Source organism: Thalia democratica, chromosome 8, assembly GCF_965202585.1.
Source record: "Thalia democratica chromosome 8, ktThaDemo2.hap1.1, whole genome shotgun sequence".
In the NCBI taxonomy this organism is placed as follows: Eukaryota; Metazoa; Chordata; class Thaliacea; order Salpida; family Salpidae; genus Thalia; species Thalia democratica.
In genome coordinates, this window is record NC_139172.1 from 37,512,452 (window position 1) to 37,534,858 (window position 22,407).

The 22,407-nt window shown below is 24.7% G+C and overlaps 8 non-coding genes across 8 annotated transcripts; 6 read left to right on the forward strand and 2 right to left on the reverse strand.

The window, feature by feature from the left end:
- Positions 1-9,769: 9,769 nt before the first annotated feature.
- Positions 9,770-9,841, reverse strand: Trnaq-uug (transfer RNA glutamine (anticodon UUG)). The gene has a single exon. It is a non-coding gene; the product is annotated as a tRNA-Gln (tRNA).
- A 1,120-nt stretch (positions 9,842-10,961) lies between these two features.
- Trnak-uuu (transfer RNA lysine (anticodon UUU)) lies at positions 10,962-11,034 on the forward strand. The gene has a single exon. It is a non-coding gene; the product is annotated as a tRNA-Lys (tRNA).
- A 750-nt stretch (positions 11,035-11,784) lies between these two features.
- On the reverse strand, positions 11,785-11,866 carry Trnal-aag (transfer RNA leucine (anticodon AAG)). Its single transcript has one exon. It is a non-coding gene; the product is annotated as a tRNA-Leu (tRNA).
- A 2,513-nt stretch (positions 11,867-14,379) lies between these two features.
- Positions 14,380-14,461, forward strand: Trnal-aag (transfer RNA leucine (anticodon AAG)). Its single transcript has one exon. It is a non-coding gene; the product is annotated as a tRNA-Leu (tRNA).
- Positions 14,462-16,642: 2,181 nt separating this feature from the next.
- On the forward strand, positions 16,643-16,724 carry Trnas-uga (transfer RNA serine (anticodon UGA)). Its single transcript has one exon. It is a non-coding gene; the product is annotated as a tRNA-Ser (tRNA).
- A 768-nt stretch (positions 16,725-17,492) lies between these two features.
- Trnat-agu (transfer RNA threonine (anticodon AGU)) lies at positions 17,493-17,566 on the forward strand. Its single transcript has one exon. It is a non-coding gene; the product is annotated as a tRNA-Thr (tRNA).
- A 1,512-nt stretch (positions 17,567-19,078) lies between these two features.
- On the forward strand, positions 19,079-19,151 carry Trnaa-agc (transfer RNA alanine (anticodon AGC)). Its single transcript has one exon. It is a non-coding gene; the product is annotated as a tRNA-Ala (tRNA).
- Positions 19,152-20,895: 1,744 nt separating this feature from the next.
- On the forward strand, positions 20,896-20,967 carry Trnae-uuc (transfer RNA glutamic acid (anticodon UUC)). The gene has a single exon. It is a non-coding gene; the product is annotated as a tRNA-Glu (tRNA).
- Positions 20,968-22,407: the final 1,440 nt, after the last annotated feature.

The window sequence follows — 22,407 nt, forward strand, 5'->3', positions numbered from 1 at the left end:
TGTTTATTCTACAAGTTAACTAATGTGTTTATAATTCAAAGCTAATACAGAGCAAATCATATACTGAATTTTTTATAAATACATTAATGGTTTATAGAGGCTTTAAATTGTTAAAATGAAAAGAAATATTAAATATAGATTAGTAGTCTTTTTTTCATAAAAAATACTTGTGGTTTAAGTTTTAACAAAATATCAACAAAATATGAATATTTTTCAAGGGTTTTATTTTTATAAGTTGTATAAACTAAATTTGTTACTGTTATCCAAAACAATTAAGACCGTAAGGGAGTTATTCACTTTTTATTTAATTGGTTTTAATTTATACAGTTTTAACTTTGCTATAATTTGCTTTTTACAGATTTTAAACTAATTCACAAGTATAGCTGTATCATTTAGAGAGCACAATAGATTCCAAATGGGAGGTGAAAACTAGCTAGGAAACTATTACGATCACTAAAAGCATAGTTTCTCCTACGTTTTCAAAGATAAATACTTCTTAACTTTCACAAAATGTTCCATTAATATCTTTTAATCTTTTGATTAAGAGAGTTTGGTAAAAAATTGTCTAAGTTACATAAAAACTTTTTTTTTAGAATAAGAAAATCTCATGCACAAAACAAAGAATAAAATGGAAATAACCTGTGAAATGTTGAATAAGGTTGGTTTAAAACTGGTTGAGGAGATAAATTTTAAATCTAGTAGCTTTTTTTTAAATTGCACTGCCATGAAGAAAATATTTAAATTCCCATTTTCGACTCCTTGTCCCTAAAAAAGGTATTTTGATTTTTTTAAACTGCCAAAACTACTTAAGGGCTTAAACACTTTTATGTATACAAAAACCAGGCAAACAAGCTAGACCACTCAAAAAGCTTTTATTAACCTTTTTTTATAGGTCATTCTCTGCTTACTTTATCAATAAACAACTAAAAGGTATATAAACAATTACTAAATGCAAAAACAACTGAAGTAGTTTTAAAAAGACCAAAATACTAAATAAGTGACAGGTTCAGAAATATTTTATCAAGTATAGAGTAAAATACTCAATTTTTATATATTTCAAAAAAGTATTTTCATAGGTTTATTAACATTTGTGCTTGGGTTAAAGATTAATAAAGAATATTCTTAAATACTATCAAAGAAAATTGTGTTGTAGGGAAAGCTTAATTGTATTACCAAAAAGTATAAAATATTATATAAAAAAAACATTCATTTAACAGCATAAAAAAAACAGCAACCATAGTTTTACTAATAAACCAATTAAGTATAAGCATACTATACCTTTCTTATAAATACTTCAATTCCTAAAATTATATTAACATTTTATATTAAAAAATTACTACTTTACATAATATATACAAAAAAAATTTAAACTAACAACCATATATGAAACTATATTATAAAATAATAATTTTAAAATGCTATGCTACAGTTTCATTAACTTCATACTTGTTATATTTAGTATAAAGTTTTACATTGCTAATTAACTTTTTACAAAACTTGGTTACTTTTTACACAAGTTTCTTTTTATTCTGGACAACTTAAAAATATAAATTTAAGTAAGGAAATATCATCTAAAAACATCATAAAAAATACTTTTATATCTGTGGTGAGTAATTTCCACATAACTAAGAAAAATAATTTGATTGTAAATTTATTCATATAAGTAGTTATGAATAGAGTTATCAGTCATTACATGTATTAAAGCTGGCAACTTAATTTTTATAAAGTTTAAAACAATTTAAACTAAAGGCCGGCCACATAGAGTGAGGGATTTTTTTTACAAAAACTAGCATAAACTGTAAAAAAACTGAAAACATAAAACATCAGGCAGTTTTTATAAAAGAAAGTAGTCATTTACTCTTGACATTAACTTAATTTTTTTTTAATTACCATCAAATTCACTAAAGATCTAGCTATTTTTTTTTGAAGTAAAACTTTAAATTTTTATATTATTTATACACAATAATTATAATTTCTCAATCGTTTTATGCTATAGATGATTTAAGTAAATTGTCATGTTGAACTATTATAATACTTATAAAAATAGTAAAAAAGGGTGGTTTCTATTTATTTAATTTTTTCAAAATCAAGTATTTTTAACAAGTGATTTTTTAATTACATTTTTAATGAGTTAACTATAATTACAAGAAACATATCGGTTAAAAAACTTATTTTTTTATTAATTTACATTTTGACCTTTAGTTTGTGCATAAACTCATTTTTTGATCACTTATTTCTCCAAATTTACTATGAATTTTGTTATGTTTTAAAAACAATCTGATAGCTATGACAAAAAACTCTACAAAATAACATAAACCTATTAAAACAGGGCACACATCCCAAACCTTGATAGTTAAATATATTTTTCAAATACTAGATTAATTTAAAACATACTACTACTAAACTTTTTTAAATAAAATTAAAATAATACCATTTAACTTACTTAAGTCTTTTTTTTCTTTGTTTTCATGTTTTGAATTAAGAAGTCCAATAAACTAGTGAAACTATGTTAACATAACTTTAAGTTATTAAGTGTTTTAACATGCTTAAATTATTTAATATTTAACTTTAGATCAAGTAGTAAGCAATAAAATGAGTTGTTTATTTGTAACATTAAAAGTTTTAATTTATAGAATAACATTGAAAGTAAATAACATTAATATTCTGTTACTCACTTTTTAAATAGCTACACATAACAATTTTAAGATTTGTTTTTATTGAAAACCTTTACACAATTGCCACTTAATTAATAAAGTGTTCCTGAAACTTTACAAAAACATTATTTCTGGTTAAGTAGCAATAATGTTTAAACACATTGTATTATCTCCCACTTCAAAAAATAAATTATTGCTTTTTATTGTCTAACTGTCAGAAAAACTTGCCTGACTAAGTTGCAAATACATATTTTAGATTGTAGACATTTCAACTTTGGTTGTGAAACTGTAATTAATTTAATTCAGAAATAAGGGAATAATATAAGCATGTACAATAAGTTTCAATTAACTGACATGCAGTGAAAAACATTTTCATATGTTAAACTTACTTACTTCTATTGCACTATTCTATTTAAAATAATGCAAATCTTGCTAAAAAGGTACAAGGGTCTAAGGATATTCAATCAAATGATTATTAATAATTTGTTGCAGAAATTTAAAAACTTGAAGTTCACTGACCTGGTTTCCTCAGATTTTTATTATTGATTTTTCCACTTTACAGCAAAACTAAATTTCTCAATTTTTGATAGATTGCACATACCACTAGTACTTGAATAAAATCAAGCATCTTATTTTTTTCAGTTCTATTATGAAATTTAGTGTTGTTAAAGCCAAACTGTTTGCAGTGTTTCATAGTAAGATTACTAAATTAGCTTTTGGTTTTTATGTTCAAAGCCTCTAAGTAAACAATAAAGTAGATGTAAAGGGAACGGGTCAAATATGCACAAACGGACACTTTTGAACAAAAAAAATACGAAGGGACTGTTTTGTACAAAGAAATATTTGCACGGAGACACTTTTGCACAAATGGTCATTTTTACACGAGATTTAAAATAAAAAAGGAATAAAACAAAAAAACAATAAAATAAGTTAACGAAAAAATAAAAACAAAAAACTAAGTTACCAACCTAGGGTAAGAGTTAGAGATAAAAGTGATAGAAAAAAAATACTAGAAAATTAATAATAGAAACAAAAAAAGAAAAAGTATATAATTAACAAATTAATTAATAGTAAAAATTAATTCCAACCGAGGGAAAGGGTTAAGGGTAACAGTGATAGTAAAATTAAAAAATAAAAAATTAAAAAAAACAAAAATCATAATAAAAACGAAAAAGAAGAACAAAAAGTTACCGACCGAACTCCAAAGATAAGGGTTAGGTGTAACAGTGACAAGTAAAAAAAATGAGTACAGGATTTAAATTAATGAAAAATAAAATAGATTTGAATTATTTTTAACCCATGCAAAAGTGTTTTCGTACAAAAATTTCTCTTCGAGCATATTTGACACCTACCGTACCAACATGTAATATAAGTAGAATACTAAAGTAATATTCTGAATGTAGTGAAGTGTGAACTCTGATTTTTTTAACTAAAAACAAAAATGAAACTATATTCTATTCTGTATTTTAACGAAACAGCTTAACTTCTTGTTTTTAACTTCCAAATTAATTCACTACTAGAATAAAGTTTTCTAACATTATCAGAAATTATTAAACAATTTAAAATTCTACGACTTTTTTAATATTTTTTTGTAATTTCGAACAAACAGCAGTAATTTACTTTGCGTCCATAAAAAAAAATTAAGTTCATTGAATAAGAAGCAAAATAATATTAATTTTATTATTAATGCCAGACAGGTACAAACACTGTTTTAGTTCGTAACTTAAATAAACTTAAAACTAAACTATATATTTTTAAATTAAGAAAAAAAGTATAATAATTATCAAAAATTAAATTAAGTATTAAAATGTGTATTTTTGTTTATTTTTATTTTATATCTATTTCCTGAAATTAACTCACGAAATTTCAAACATAAACTAATTAAGAAATATATGTGAGTAAACGGAAGTATTAATAAATTGTCTATAAGATTAAAAATTCGGGCATTTTTTATAAGATTTTTAAAATGCTGGAGTATCCAGTGATTTAAATTCATTGTGTTTCAAACAATAACCACAAATACGTTTTTAATGACCGTCGTACCCATGTATATTACGTAGGAAATTTAATTTTCACACTTCAGATTGCGTAAATTTGACCAAAAAAGTATACATAGTAATAAGAAAAACATTTCAAGTTCTTTTTTATAGTCAACTAACTATATTTTTGTTCTAAAAATTGTTGTAATATGGTGTAGTAAATAATTGAAAGGCATTTAAACACAACTTTCATATTCAAATTGTTTTAAAAATGTTAAGCTACAAAAGAAAACTGTTCAAAGATTTTGATAGAGGCAAGTAAACAAATTATTTAAAAAAGCAAGATTTGTGTCATTGTCTCACCAAGCATGTCGGAGTTGTCTTGACAACTGGTACTGACTGTTAAAATTTTTAAGAAATGTTAATTATATTTGTTTCATTAATAGTTTTTTTTGTTCCACCCTTTTTAATATTCAAATTTAATATTTTTCATGAATTTTTGTTAATTTATTTTCTTTTAATTACTTATTTTACCTCACCCGTAGTAAGACTACAAACAATTGCATCCTTGTCGTCCTGATTCGTAATAGGCGCTTAAACGGATAAAATTTTGCTGGAAATCAATAACATTATCTGATAAAATTTACAAAAAAACCCTATGTTGCGTCACTATAGTCGCCAGATGCTTTTCAGTTTGAATTTCGTTCAAAACAACTCTTCTTCTAAACTTTATTATTCACTGTAACTACTTTTGTTTTCACTAAGATGATCAATATGACCTTAACTTTTTCAAATTTTGTATTTTCACAGCATAAGATACCAATAGAATGTTTATAACGATTGATCATTGTAACATTTTTTGTCTGTTTAACCAAACATTTATTAATTTCACCTTTAGTAACTTATAATGTTTATATTAGTTTTTGGTCTTAATAAAATTTATATAGCTTTTAAAAAAGTAATTTAAAATGATCATTTTATCGAAATTTAAGTAGCTATTAATCATTTAGTGTGATTTGTTAAGTTATTGCGGGTGTATATTTAACAAACTTAGTATAACTATAAATAAGATAGAGTTGTCGCTTTAAAATTTTTTTTGGCTTAAACGTAGGGGATAAAGTTTAAGTTTATGAACTAAAAGTTTCTTAAAAAATTATAAACACATTTTACGCTGAAACGCCAAGCACCAACAAATTGATTAGTTTGAAACAAAAAACTAAAGTTTGTTTTTGATTACCGTCGCACCCAAATAATACTCAAGTTATTGGTTTACGAAGCTTGTATTGTGTAAAGTATACCACAAAAACATATATTAACTGTAAAAAAATAGCTTCAAGCAATGCTTGTTGTCAATAAACTATGTATTTGTTTTTAAGTATCGGTTATTTAAAAAAACACTGATCTACTTATCGTGTATATTTAAAAAGTATTATAACAATGCGTAATGAAACTTTGTTCGCAAAACAGTAGTTTTCGGTTTTTTTAGCTAGAAGATTTGTGAGAAACCTGAACCCGCACTTTTTGACAATTAAGTTGAAAAAATGCTCTTAATTGGTGTTCTACTTACTTCTACGTTACTTCTTGTTAAATGACTTTTCACTGCCTTTTTACTTTTGTAGATTTTAAATTTTTATACTACAATTATGTATTTAAAAAAACCACGAAAGACTAAGCAAAATTATTTACTTTCTTATTAGGATAAATGTTACAACCGTATATTTCTTTATAATTCTGCTTACATAGAAAAAAAGCGTTTGTAAGTCTGAACCATTACTTATAAAAGGCTGTTATACCCGCAAAAAATGTTTATTTATTTTAACTTTTTTTCCTTAGAGATTCATGAAACTTTAAATGATTATGTTTTTTTAATTTTTTTTATGTTAAATTAGCAACATTACAAAGCAAAAAGCAGTTTAATTGAAAAATTTCAATAAAAAATCTTAAATATTGTTTAATTTATGTGAGTACCAAAGAAACTTATTTGATATTAATAATTTAAATGATGTATTTTTTCAGTTCCAGTTTTGTCTTTTGAATGCTAAAAAATTTTTGATTTTAACAATAAAAACTACATCTCACTACTCTAAAACCAGCAATGAAATGGCTTTGATCCAAGCTTTATTAACAGCGTAAACAAGTTGAGTTTAACTTTCGTACACAATAAAATATTTAACAATATAAGTGATAAGTATACTAGTGCAAATATTTATGGAAACCCTAAAAATTTGAATTTAGAAATATACAGACTTTTTATAAAAGTTTAAAAAGTTAGAGGCGCGATTTTATTTGCCTTCTTTATTTTGGTCTTTTAAGTATTATAATAAATTTGTTCAATCTCTAAAGAGACTAAAAGTTCTAAGTAACATGTCTTTTCTCTAAGTTGATCCAGCACTAAAATATTTAAATTTGGAAACTGTTTATGCAACTTATTTTTGTTATTAACTTGTTTTGTCTCACCCGTAGTAAAAAAAGTTTTTGACATACTAAAACGATTTAAGGAACTGATATGTAGAGTTGTATATAATTTTTTTTTAATGTTTTTCATCATTTGATTCAACAAATTTATAAAAAACTGTGTGTTTAAAATAATCAAAAGTACTCCTAATGTAAACTTAATATTTTTTATTTTTAATTGATTTAACGTCAAAAGGCTAGTGAAAGCCTAAAACCATTCAAAATAAATTGGAAAAAAGTATAAATAGCTGAAAGTAGTCTCTTAAAATTCTTGAAAATGATCTTGTCCCAAAAGTTTTTAGCAGAAAAGATATTTTTTTTATGAACTGAAGCCTAAATTGAGTTAAACAATTTTACACAAAAATAATTAAAAAGTAGTTTGGTAAAATTAGATTATTCGAAATTTAGTAATGTTTATTAAAACTAAAAAATCGAATGAGTTTTCATGTGACATTACAGATTTTATAAGCTCGTATATTAAAAAATAGTTTCTTGATAAACAAGGCTTATATCGGCTTTTGCAATTTGTCTTTTAATGTTCAAAGTAAGTAAAGCTTTCTATCGAAAAGTACATAAACTTTCTGTTTATATAATACATATTTTTTTAAATGTAATAGCTAATAGCTTGTTAACACAGATCCTAACGAAACAAGTCCGCTTGAATACATAATAAAAACAATTTGTTTAGTACTTTTTACATTTTAGCGTTGTTGTGATAGTAATTCTGTTTAGTACGAGAGGAACAGCAAATCCACAATTTGGTTCATGTATTTGGCTGAATCGCCAATGATACGAAGCTACCATCTGCAGGACTACCTGACTGAACGCACCGAAAGCAACCGAGGTCACCAAAAACTAAGTTTTGAGAACGTATTCAAGCGCGACATAAAAAGCTTGAATATTAGAACTGATGAGTGGGAGGTGCTTGAAATGACCGCGCGAAAAGGCGATCTACAAAAGACTTAAAGGAATGAAAATCAATACTTAAAATAACCGAAGCCGACGAAGAAATTAAAAGCAAAATGAGTTTTATTTATTGAGTTTACTGTATTGAACTTTATTTATTTAAAATTTTTATATTTGTTTGACTTATTTAATGGATATTTGTGTTTATACTTTATCATTGTTTATTTTTTATCTTCTTCTAAGCAACATACATAGCCGAATATAAGCGTGTATATTGTTCCTTCATTTAACTAACATATGTTTCTCCCGGTATTTTATCAAAATCCGCCCGCGTTCAAAAAAACCCGATTTTTTTGATAATTTATTTTATATGAAATTTGCATTTTTTTTTAATATGTCCTATTTTTTACTATCACTGTTACCCCTAACCATCGATCGGTAAGCTATTCTCGAATTTGACTGGGTGGATTTAAATCGGGTGGATTTTGAACGCTGGTGGATTTTGAACGTGTCCCGTTTCTCTCCGTCAAACTAGTTAAAAAAGATCACGGAATTCTGTAAAACAGTAAGTATTGCACGGAAAAAGTAGAAGACAAAGCAGATAAATTCATGATCTGTATGTAGTAAAATATAAGTTATAAATGTTACAGAACATTATTAGATAAAATGTATGTAGTATAAAATTTTTATACAGTATTTATGACTTATATTTTACTTTAAACACATAATCAATTTATCTGCGGTGTCTTTTACTTTTTCCTTGCAACACTTATTTTTTACGAAACTCCGTGAATCTTTTTTATGTTGTTTAACAAAGAAAAACATATTGTAATTAAATAAAAAAGTGATGTGCAAACTATTTTTATTATAATATACACTATATAACTTTAATACTTAATTATAATTTTTTATCTAAATTAAAATAGTCTTTGACTTTATAGTTTCATGATTTTTTATTATTTTAAAGTATTTTTCAAATCAGTTGACGTTATACAACTGAAAATCTAAGTTTTTGATAAATATTTTACCTTTTTTTAACTGTAAAATTGAAAAATCTTAAAAATATAAAATAGATGTTTGTAAAAGAGCCAGAGCCAGAGCCTGACTAGCCGAGTCAGTAGAGCGTTATACTTCAACCAAACGGTCAGGGGTTAAAGTCCCCTGTCAGGCTTTGTTTGCACTTTCAAATTAAGTAAAATAGTAAAACTTATTTATACGCAAATTTTTTAGCTGAGAGTGTACTTTGAAAGTACAATAAAGTAGAAATTTTAAACTTTTTACAGTTATAAATGTACGAATACTCATCTTTAATTTAAATTTGAACGAACTATGTAACTGTTCATTTTAGAAACAAAAGTATTAAAAAAAATATTGAATAGCAAAAATGTACAGTACTTTGTTTATTTTTATTTAATTTTTTTCTTATATTAGAACCTAATGCAATTACTTTACTTATCAAAATCAAGTCAAATAAGTAATTTTTTTGACAGTAAGTATTTTTTTGTTTTCAAAATTTTGTACTGCATAAAAAAAAGTATCTTGTACTATTAAATGCAGATATGATTAGCAAAAATACTTTAAAAAATACTTCTGATTACCTTATTTGATGCCAATCTAAAGTAGAGGCGGTTTAGGGCACTTACTTAAAATAAGTGTTTTTCGTTTCAGAGTTTTTTGAATCATATAAAATTTTGTTGATTATTATTAAATACAATTTATTTAGTCTGCATTAAAATCAAACCACAAAAGGTCCACTTAATTGTCAAATAAAAAAAAAGGTCCCGCCGAGACTTGATCTCGGATTACTGGATTCAAAGTCCAGTGTGATAACCATTACACCACGGGACCACTTGTATAGAATGACGTTTGAACGTCTATAAACTGTCATAAGTGCTCATAAAACAAAACTTGCTCTACCAACTTTAAAAGTTTGTTAGCTTTACAATAAATTGCTAAAAGTTTATTTTATTTCTACTACTGAAGCTTCTAAATTGTGCTGTGCCAAGATTTTCAAAGTTAAAGATAGTGCTTGTTTGATTTTTACATTTTCCTTAATGTCATACTTTTAAAACTTTATGTGCTTAAATAAACATTTTAACGATTATTGCTTTTTTACTAGTTTGAAATTTTTAATTGAACTTGAAATCTATTTTTTATTTATAATCAGAAAAAAAGCATTGACTTAAACAACTAAAGCATAAAAATTTATGCAAAATAATGTGTTAAACTACAAGAAAAATTTACTAACTTAACTATCAATCTTTTCGAACAAATGTAGATAAGAAACACGCAATAATTCATGGGCAAGTTTAGTGTTTAAAGAAAAGTTTTATAGCTTGTTCGAACTGAAATAAAATGTAGTGAATATATTTTCATATTAATTTCAACTAAACTAGTATATTGTTTTAAAAAATTATTTAAACTAGTTCTATACATTTTTATTTTTACTTAGGTAGCTAAATATTCATAGCTTTGAATAGTTTTAATTACCTTTTTAAGGAAAAAAAGTTATTTAAAAAAATATATATATTAATTATTTCTATAAATTTAAGCTGTACATAAAAGCAAGTTTACAAAAAAAAACATCTTTAAACAAAATAAAAATATTTTTATTACATATTTGTAAAGCATCGTTTAACAATAATAAAAAAAGTAAACTATAAATTTCAAAACGTAACCTGTGTATAAACAACGTATAAATACAGCTATCATCGCCTTAAAAAAGGTCTTTACTTGATTATTAATTATTACAGTTAAAATGGGTACTTTTACTTACTACAATTTATAAAAAAATACACAATAAAATTAGTTGCTTCAACTTCGGTGAAAACTTAATATACTTAACAAATACTTTCAGCAGCTACACATTCTGGCTAAATTAAAAATCTTATAACAACAAAGCCTCTATCGTTACGTTACTATGTTTAAAACTCGCCTTTATAAATCCTACAGTATCATCATGTCCAGAGCCTGGCTAGCTCAGTCGGTAGAGCGTTGGACTTTTAATCCAACGGTCAGGGGTTCAAGTCCCCTGTCAGGCTTCTTTTTGATATTTTCTATTATTAAAAAAGTTTATATAGACGTCGATTTTTATATACTGCTGAATTTTGGAACAAATTAAGTTTTTTTTTCAAGACTTAATCTTGTGTTGAAATATTTTGAGCTTTAAATAACTTTTTAAGCTAATATATATTTACCTATATAATATTTAGCTATATGCTACTTAAAATATCAGTTTTATATACAAGTTGTATCTTATGTTTCAAAAACAGCTGCTTTAGTTTGTAACGTTGTTTTACTTATACTGTACTAATTTTTAAAGATGCAACAAATATTGTTTTTATGCTCTTTTATTGACTTGTTAGTTCAGAACTATTTTTCAAGCTCGCTTTTTGTAAGCAACTGAACTATCTTTTTATACGAAAAAAAAAGACTACCAATAAAATATCTAGTATCACAGTATATATCTGCTACATTTTCCCTAGTACTAAAATTAAGAAAAAAAGGGTTTATTTCAGTTATACTTCTTTTTATCAACGATGATTGAAAAATTAAGTATTTTGATAACGATTATTTGTTGTTAATTAATTTAAAATTTAGGGTAAATGTTTAATCATAGTTGGCAACTAGCTAAAACTAATTTATTTTCTAATGAATAGTTTCACAAGCACCTGCTATTTTTATGATAGTTATCCACATTCAATGTGTTATAAAATTATTATTGTTATTAAATTATATGTTATTAGATTGATCAGAACTTTTGATAATATAAAGTAATGCAATAAAAGAAGTGGCAGCAGTGGGATTCGAACCCACGCCTCCGAAAAGACTGGAGCCTTAATCCAGCGCCTTAGACCGCTCGGCCATGCTACCATCTGACAGAATGCGAAACAAAGGGTTTATAATCTAAAGCGTTTACACACTGCTAATATTGTTACATCATAATTTTCCAGTGGAAGAAAAACTTGTTGTGAAAAGCTTTTCCATTGTTCTTTTTGTATTTTAGGATGTTTTCGAAATAAATTAAGTGACTTTGATAGAGTTTAAAAGTTTGAGCAGATTTTAAGTCAATATCTATAAAAAAACATGAACAGTCATCAATTTGTATTTTTGATAAGGTCTGATGCATTAAGCATCTATTATGAAAAATACGTAAAATAAATGCTTGTTTTTAACTAAATATGTGTTGCTCTGCTTTGTTAACAAACTACTGACGGCTTTAAACAAAATTCAAACAAAAGCATACCCTATATTTAATTTCTACTTATTGATAAGTGAAATGTTCTAAGCTTCAAACAGAGCTCACTTTTATTTAGAAAACTACTTTAATAAACGCTTAAAATAAAGCTTAAATACTTTTATAACGAAAGAATAAAATCTTTTTTTTAATTACAAACAAAAATTAACAGAAAATAAAACGTGTTTTTTGATCCTTACAAAAACAAACTCATCTTAAAATTGCTTTACTAACTTCAAATAAAATTAGGACAGCTATTCATCGAAAAACAATTTTACATTGAAGTAATGGTTTTATAAAAGCGACATTAGCTGTCTTTTAATTTTAATTAGCATAAATGATAACAAACATATAAAAATTTTCTATAAAATTATATAAAAGTTGAGTTTTTTACTATACTCTTGGTATAAAATATTTCTGAACATATTACTTATTTTGTATCTTTGTCTTTTAAAAAATTACTTGAGTTTTCTTTGCAGATGGTAATTGTTTTGTATACCTTTTAGATGTTTATGGATAAAGTAAGCAGAGACTGACCTGTAAAATAAGGTTGATAAAAGCCTTTAGAGTGGTCTAGCTTGTTTGCCTGGTTTTTGTTTACATAAAAGTGTTTAAGCCAATTAATAGTTTTGACAGTCTAAAAAATTCAAACATTTTTTAGGGACAAGGAGTCGAAAATGGCAATTTCAATATTTTCTTCATAGCAGTGCAATTAAAATAAAAGCTTGTTGATTTAAAATCTATCACCTCAAGCAGTTTCAAAACAATCTTATTCAACATTTTACAGGTAATATTTCGGTTTTACTTTTTATTTCAGTGCAGTATATTTTCTTATTCTAAAAGGAAAATTCCAAAAAATAAGTTTTTGGAAGTTTTGACATTTTTATTAAAACTTTTTCAATTAGAAGATTAAAAAATGTAAATGGAACATTTCCTAAAAGTTAAGAAGTATTTATCTTTGAAAACGTAGTAGAACTATGCCTTTAGTGATCGTAATAGTTTCCTATGTAGTTTTCACCTCCCATTTAGAACCTATTGTACTCTCCAAATCACACGCCTATAGTTTAAAATTAGTTCAAAGTTTAAAAATATGTAAAATAAAAATTAAAGCAAAGTTTAAACTGTACAAATTAGAACCAATTAAATAAAAAATAAATAACCCCCTTGCAGTCTCAATTGTTTTGAAGAGCAGTAACAGTTTAAGTTTATTAAGCTTAATAAAAACAAAACCTTGAAAAATATTCATCTGGGGAATATTTTGTTAAAACTTAAGCCACAGGTGTTTTTATAAAAACAGAATACTAATCTATATTCAATGTTTCATTTCATTTTAACAATTTAAAGCCTCTATAAATTATGAATGTATTCATAGAAAGTTAAGTAAATGTTTTGCTATGTATTAGCTTTGAATAATAAACACACTAACAGTTTTAATAATACTACTAAAGTTTTAAAACTTTTCTATATAAAAAAATTATTTTGTTGTAACTCGATTAATATTTATTTTTATTCATAAAGTTTATGCAATTTCCATAATAACTGCTTTTAAATAGTATCATTTTAATTTTTTAGTAATGTTTTTAAAATTAAATACCTAAAGTATTTTTTACATATGTTATCATATTTCATGTTTTCTTACCGTTTTTAAAAATTACTGTAATAAATTAGTACTGTACAATTTAGTTTTCAGTATTTTATTTTTCTGACAAACTAGTAGTTTTTCACAGTGTTATCTACATGCTTCATTTACCATAGGTTTAACTGTTATATAATTTACTTTTAAATATTTGTAAGCTTCAGATTTTTTAGCAATACTTGTTTTAACAGCTATAAATTTAGGAATTCGTAGTTTTATATTTTTTAAGTTTCAGCAGTAAAGGTTTAAAAACCAAATTATAAATACAAGTTTTATAATTAAAACTTGCAGATTTTCAAAACTTTGAAAAGATTTATTTTAAACTGAATTAATACTTTAAATATGTTTAAGTAGTTCACAACGTTAAATCTTTCTAAGAACTACTTATTTCACTTGGTAATTGAAATGTCTTGTTGGTTAATAGTTCAAAGTGTTAAGCAGTTTTGTTAGAGCTTTATTGTTAGTGTAGTATATTTTTAGTAGATGAACCTAATACAATATTATTTGTCAGTTGGTAGCATGGCCGAGCGGTCTAAGGCGCTGGATTAAGGCTCCAGTCTCTTCGGAGGCGTGGGTTCGAATCCCACTGCTGCCACAAACTTTTGATCCTATTAAAGAAAAAGTTTATAGTAATTTTTTTTTGGTGAACTTTAAATTGTTTCTTTTGTTCACTTGATATATTGTTTTGTTGAAAACATATTTGGTTAAATTATAAAAAATAAGTTGAAAGTTAATGTGTAAACTAAATCAAAGTATTTTTTCAAGGTGATAGAATTATCAGTATTTAGTAGTCATCAATCCCTGTGCAACAATAAAAGATTCATGAAACTCAATTAAGTAAGTGACATTGTTTTTAATTTCAACTCTAACATCATCGAGTCTTTGAAATATAATAAATAAAGTTATATAACAATATTGTTCAATGTTACATATTTTATATAAAATTAAAAAAAAAGATTATTAGTAACATATTTTTTTTCGTAAAATTCGTTTGATAACTTTGATTTAAATTTTTTAGATTAAGATATATATATATATATATATATATATATATATATATATATATATATATAAAATAAGGTTAATGTTTAAACTTAAACACTTTCAACTGAGCCCACTTGAAGGGCTTTTAAATAATTTATTGAAATGGCGATTTTAAAAATTCTGGAACATATGTTTCATAAAGCTTTAATTTTTCATAAAGCTTTAATCATCAGCCAATTAAATTCAAAATAAAAAGCACTGTACTAAACAAAGATACAAAAGTTATACAAAAAAACAAAAAACAGTATGACGTAATATTGTACATTACAAATATTCATTACAAAAATCGATCTACCTTCTAACTAAACAAACAACTAAAATCAACGAAAACAACAGTTAATTGACTATAAAATGCTTCAAAATTTGTTGTGTTTTAAGAGAAGCTTTTTTATATGTCGACAAGACGATATAAATTCGCTCCTCTTATTTAAACAACCTTCCTTTTTTAACGCATACATAACGGCTGTTGATTCTTTTAAGCACAGCCTACAAACAGGGTTGTTACCATCTGCTATTGGCTGTGCTCTTTTTATCACCTCCCAAGTTAATTTAAAATCAATGTTTTTGCGCTTAAGGCCGCAAACATACTATATTTATATATATATATATATATATATATATATATATATATATATATATATATATTGGGCATAAAGATTTACAAACTAAGGTTTTAAAACCTGTAAAATACTTTAAGACTAAATTTTATGTAGTAGTTGAAAATTTATCTCAATCAACTAGAAATTTTTTTATGTTACATTTTGTGTTAAAAAACTAAAAAATTTCTTTTTTTTTTAATTAAAAAATTAGTATGTCTCACTGTTTTAAGAAGCCAAATATTTTACTAAACTACTCTTATGATCGTATCATATAAAATAACTCAGTTCATTAATATTGACTTATTTAGATTATTCCTATAATTTCTTGTTTTTGTTGAATTCCATTTTATAATTTAATTAATTAAGCAAGTTTAACAACCTTCCTTTTAATTAAATGGTTTTATATTATTTATTATAAACTAAAAAGTTTAAAATTTTAAGTGGAAAATGAAATATTTTGGAGCCAAAACTTCAAACAAATAGTTTACATAAGCATAATTTTTTTCAAATAAATTACAATGTATAATATGATTGCACAGTTTGTTTTGTTTTATTGCCGATTGCGCGTTTTAAATTAAAATCATGGCAAGATCTATATAAAATTCTTTAATCAGTCCGGAACAAAGTCAATTTTTATTTGTGATTTTTTTCTGGATCAATAAATGTTCTTTTAGTTATATTAGTTTATCATAAGTTTACTGAAAACGGATTTTTGTCTGAAAACGTTTTAATATGCAATAAATTTATAGATTTTTCTAAACTGTCTTTTGATTTTTTCTATTTAAATAAAATCATGTTAGTGATAGCATCCAATTCTTTTTAAATTTCATTGTCAATTTTTTTTTACTTGTTTTAAACGAGTTTTGGCAATGAAGTTAAAAATTTGAAGTGATTTTATTTTCGTTGTTCATAAGTTGAGAATTATTACTGTAATCTCAAAAGTTAAAAGTACACAACAGTAGCAAAATAACCATTATAATATTTTTAAAATTATAGTAATAGTATATTATAAGATTTCATAGCTTAGCAACTAAACCATTCTTAGATCGTGTCAAATAGTTTATACTACTTAAAGCGTGCCGCTTGTTGTTATGCTTAGATATATATTTACACATTTACTTATTCTTCCGTAAGCTGCGATGGCCGAGTGGTTAAGGCGATGGACTTGAAATCCATTGGGGTCTCCCCGCGTAGGTTCAAATCCTGCTCGCAGCGCCTTTTTTATAATAACATTTTGCTTTATCCTTGAATTTATTTCCGAAACTTCGTATTTTATTTTCAAAGTTCGTATGATCTTCATAAGTTTAATGAAATGTGTTTTTACATTTAAGAAAGTATTTAGAATTTTATGATTTATTGTTAAGTATTTAAAAAGCCAACTAATTAATTTAGATAGCTTTTGACTTTTAAAAGCAAAGGTTAACTAAAAATTTAGCAATGTTAATTTTCTGTAAGGACAGTTTTTTTCTTTTAATACAAAATAATGTTAATTTATATAATTTGTTTCTGAATTTAAGCTGTTTTACCAACAATTCAATCTTATAGCAACATATATTTTTGTTGTTATCTTTCCAAAAAAAAAACAGTTTTGTAGTCAACAAAGTGTTTAAAAAAGTTTAAAGTTAGATTCTTTTTAACTGTATTGTTACGTCATAAAAGCTATGTTCAACTATTAAAATTATGCAGTTTTTTACAATTTTTAACTTATTTGTCAACCAAACTTTTGTAATCGTTTAGTAAATAAGTAGGTAAATTCTCAACTTATATAGACGTTATTTATTAAAATATAAAAATAACTTTAACTAAACAATAAAAAATAAGTGTAATCTCTAAAATATTATTAAAAAAAACTAGTTAATTGTAAATTTTTTGAAAACTGGTTTATAATAATAACAAAACTAAAAACAAAAGCTGCCGTTAACCATCGGAAAGCATACGAATTTAATTGATTATAAATACTGCAACTTTTCATGCAGGACGTGCAGCGCCATGGCTTAGTTGGTTAAAGCGCCTGTCTAGTAAACACGAGATCCCAAGTTCGAATCTCGGTGGTGCCTCGCGTTTTACTTTTTTACCTTAACTACTTTATGGTTTTTATTTTTTAAGAGTTGTGAATTAAAAAAAAAGTAATTAAAATATGTTTCCATTTTTATCTAACTGAATATTATAGATTGACAGTAAAGTAATATTTCTATATAAATAAAGCTAGCAGTAAATATATTTTAGAACAGTTTTGATTATAATTTTTTTTTAATGAACGTTTAAATTTTTAAACTGTATATATTTTATTATTTTTTGCTTTTAGGATTACTTTATGATTATTATTTGACATGAAAACTGAAGAAATTACTTCTATTAATTTTTCTATAATTAAATTTATTATTTATTTTTGCCGCCTCTTGACAATGTACAAAAGATTGATTTTTTTCAATAATAGATTTATAGAAATTAGCTATACTATTAAAATTTTTGTTTTGTTTTAACTATTTTGAACTATTTAATACTTTTCTTTTTTTGTCTATTACATGCTGCTTTTTTTCAATTCTGAATATTTAAACTAATGGTCTGAAAATTAAGCTAAACTCTAGCTAAGTGTAATTTCTGCTTTAAATAAAATGCAAATTTACTTTGTATATACCTACATAGGTTTTGTTTTATTAACATATATTTTTTTAAGGCGAACGTTGTTGTCTGAAGAAGAAAGTTCAAACATATATTGCTCTAGAACTTCAGAATCCTGTTTCTTGAAATTTGATGATAACGTATGATAATGATGTATGAAAAAGTTGTATTTAAGCAGAAGCTAACTTTTTAAGAAACATCTGCAAAAAAACTAATACAGGTTAGTTATTAATTATACACCAAGTTTAGCTCATTTGCTTCTTTTTTTTTAACTCAAAAGTTTAGTTTTTGTTCTTATGTAACTAAAGTTTTACATTTTAGCTAGGCTGATTAGCGCATACTAAAAAAAAAAAAACATGGCTTTCTTAAAGTTTAAGATGTATGTTTTGGTTTAAATTAGTATACTTTTTAAAACTCTCATACGTACCGTAGTAGTACGTTCTAATACTAAGCTATAAGTAAGTTTTACTGTTTACAAAGTTCGCATACGTCTTCAATTTCCTACTACAATGTAGTTCATACTGTTGTGAATATTAAACTAGCTGTAAGTTTTTTTTATTGTAATAGACTGTATTTTTTATTAAAACAAATAGTGTTACTCTGAAAAAATCTAAAAAATGAAACTTTAACAATGAAAACTAACAACATTTTTGCTTCAAAATATTATAAACTGCTGAATGTTAAAGTTTTAATTTTCTTATGTTTTGGTTTTATAATCCCTTGATTTCAAAATTAAACTTATGCTTAGTTTTTATGCAAAATAATATGTTCTAATTTCTATGTGCCATAAACTTAAAGTTTACTTGTTGTAATTAATTGGAGATTAATAATACTGCTGTACTAGACGCACAAGTAAGCTAAAACATTGAATGTCAGTTTGTCACTAACGTGCAATTATTGCGTCACACTAGCTGTTTATATTCGATAATTTAAGTTTTTGGACGTGTGGGGGTGTAGCTCAGATGGTAGAGCGCTCGCTTAGCATGCGAGAGGTACCGGGATCGATGCCCGGCACCTCCACTTTATTTCGCTAATTTTTGTAGATTAGTTTTAAAAACTTGCTTTTGCAAACACTTGGTTTCAGATCTCTTGCACCAGATACAATTTAATTTCCTATCTCTAAATTTTATTGAATTCATTGTTTTGGCAACAATATATTACAAACCTTGTGTTAAGCTTGTTATTTCATTACATATATAATTTGATTAGTTAGAGTTTTAGTTTAGAAAATTTACATAAGTTTTTTGGATTATTTAATACTTAAATTTCTACTTGAATGTTTTTGCAAAATTTAAAGCAGTTTACTTATTTTAATAAATATTTACATTCTTATACTTCCGTCTGTTTTCGTTAACTTCAAAGTTTTAGTAGCTGTCATAAAATTTAAATTTGTTATCAAGTTTTAAAGTTGTTGAATCTATGACAGTTTTACATGTTGTAAAAATTGTATTGTATATATTCTTAATCCTTAAGCTTATATACTTTTAAGTGTAATATTGTTGAATACAACTTATTTCGAAACATGTAGTTTAGGAGACATGGTAAAGCCAAATCCTAAATACAAGTGCAAACAATGAATTTAAACTACCTCCATGATATGGAATTAAACAATGCAATTTATGAAAGCAAGTACTGTTTTTTTTGTTATCAGTGAAGCTTAAATGTAAAATTGAAAGTAAATGTGTGTTTTAAAAAGGGATTTTAAAAAGTTATGATAAGTTTTTCAAGTTACAAAAGATTTCTTATAGTTTTATGTATTTTACAACCAGTAAATTTTAAGAATATGTTTATGTACGATATGTAAGAATATGTATGAATATGTTTATGTAAGAATATGTATGAGAGTAATTTTATAGTGTCTAGTTCATAAATCTTCAATTATAATTTGTACAGTTTGTGCTTAAAAAATTTAATAATACCACACCAGTATTTATTTTCTTTATACTATACATATTAAATAAAATAAGACTAACTTATTGCTTTATTCAGATTTGGAATTTAGGTTAAAATTTATTATACTTCTTAATAAAATATTTTTACTTTTTCAATATTATTCAGCAGTTTGAAATATGTTTAATATGCTAAAATAAAATGTTATAGTTTTTTTATATTTAATATTATCGCTAATTAACAATGAACTAAATATACAATACATTGTAAATAAGTATTAAAAATATAAACTAAATTAATTCATATATGTGCTTTATTTAGTAAAAAGACAAAATTTTTACATTTAATAAGTAAAAATAAAAAAAATTAATTTAATTTTTTATTTGAGTTTGAGTAAGATTTTATTCAACTGATGATCTCGTTTGATTTAGTTCAAACAAGTGAAACATTGTTTTGTTATATAAAACTTAAAATTTTGAATTGATCATTCTCCTTACCATTAAGTCTTTTCTTGTGGATATAAAATAAGAATAACACAACATAAATAACTAACAAAATCATGTTTGCAAACTTAATTTAATTTATTTTATGTAACAACTAAGCTTTAATAATATCCATTACTAGGATAATACTTTTTAACGAACTTTATAAGTGTTAGATATTACATGAAAAATAGCCTGCACACTAGTTTTTAAACAGTGCACATTTGTAACCTACCTTAATATTTAAAAAACAAATTAGATGATTACCAATGTAAAAACAAGTTCTCATTTAGAATTGTGCTAGACTAGCTTTCCTAAACTAAGTTTCATAGCTATATAGTCACAATGCGCTTGTTATAGTTTATAAACGCGATAAGCATTAGTTACACAAGTCCTACATGGTCTAGTGGTTGGGATTCCTGGCTTTCACCCAGGCGGCCCGGGTTCGATTCCCGGTGTAGGGACATTTCGCTGTAATCGTATAGTGGTTAGTACCTCACGTTGTGGCCGTGACAACCCAGGTTCGAATCCTGGTTACAGCACCTTTTTGTTGTTTTCGTATGTAGCTTTAGCAACTAAACCTATACATAATTAACTTTCTATATAAGTTATAAACATTTGTTTAAAATATACTTAACCACTGAAAAATAAATATTCATTAAAAACGTTTATTAACTTTACTGTTCTTGAAGTTTATTACTAAACAGACATTATAAAACGGTGTTAATACAACCGTTTTATTAAATAAAAATGTTGTTAGTGTATTTGATTTTTATTGAAAACTATATTTGAAGCATCAAGTTTTTGAGTTGAAAGCTAAATTTTAACAGCTCTAAGTTTTTAAGTAAAACTAAACTGTTATGTGCACATTAAGAAACTATAGTTTGTACAAATAGCAAATCTATTTTAAATAGTAAATTAAAGCTGTTTAGGTAATTAATTTTCGTACTTTGATTTAAAACATAGTCTAATTATAGTAACGTATTTTAACAATTTTTAAAAGAAAATATGTTTTAAATTTTTGTATGATTAATAAAATAGGTTTAACAAGTTTTTCTCAAGTTAGAAAATATTAAACAACAAGCATATCTAACGTTAATGTTCTTTATTTAAGTATTGCTTTAAAAGTTTTTATTCTAAACAGTTTATATGTCAGTGTAAAATTAAAAACAGACTAACAAGATTATATCTAAACCTATAAATAGAAAAACTTTTTCGCTCGACAAGTCTATTTATATGATTAAATTTTATTTGTGTATTACAACTGCTATCATTTATATATATAAATATAATATAACAATATATTATTTAATTTTTCGAAATATAATTATATTACAAATTAGTTATCGATTAGTTTTATAAAACTTCAAACGACTTATAATTACTAAATTTACAGTTTTTAAATACGCAAATTAGATGCTTTTACATATAAAAATAATAGTTAATAATTTCGTAAGATAAATTATATGTTATAGCAATTTCTATTTAAAACTCAATGACAATTTTAAAAGCAAACTATAGATCTTGTAATCGAAAATAGCATAGTAATTTACAATTTATATTCAAACTTGTGCTCAAAATAGTAGCTTAAAAATAGAAAAATGTTACTTTCAATAAACTTTGTTTAAAAATTCTTAAGCTAGTTTAAAAAAATTAACTAACTAATTTTTGATATTTATTAATAGTTTGCTATGTTTATAAGTTTTAAAAACATAATTTTTTTGTTAAAGTAATCACCAGTTTATTTTTAAAACTATAACTTCATTCCTTTTTTAAATATGTTCGGTTTTGTTTTAAAGTTATTATTAAATTTATTGTTCGGGTTGTTGTATTTATAAGAAGTGTTTGTTTCTATAGAAACATTACTTTATTTAAACTTTGTACAACTTTTTAAATTCATTATG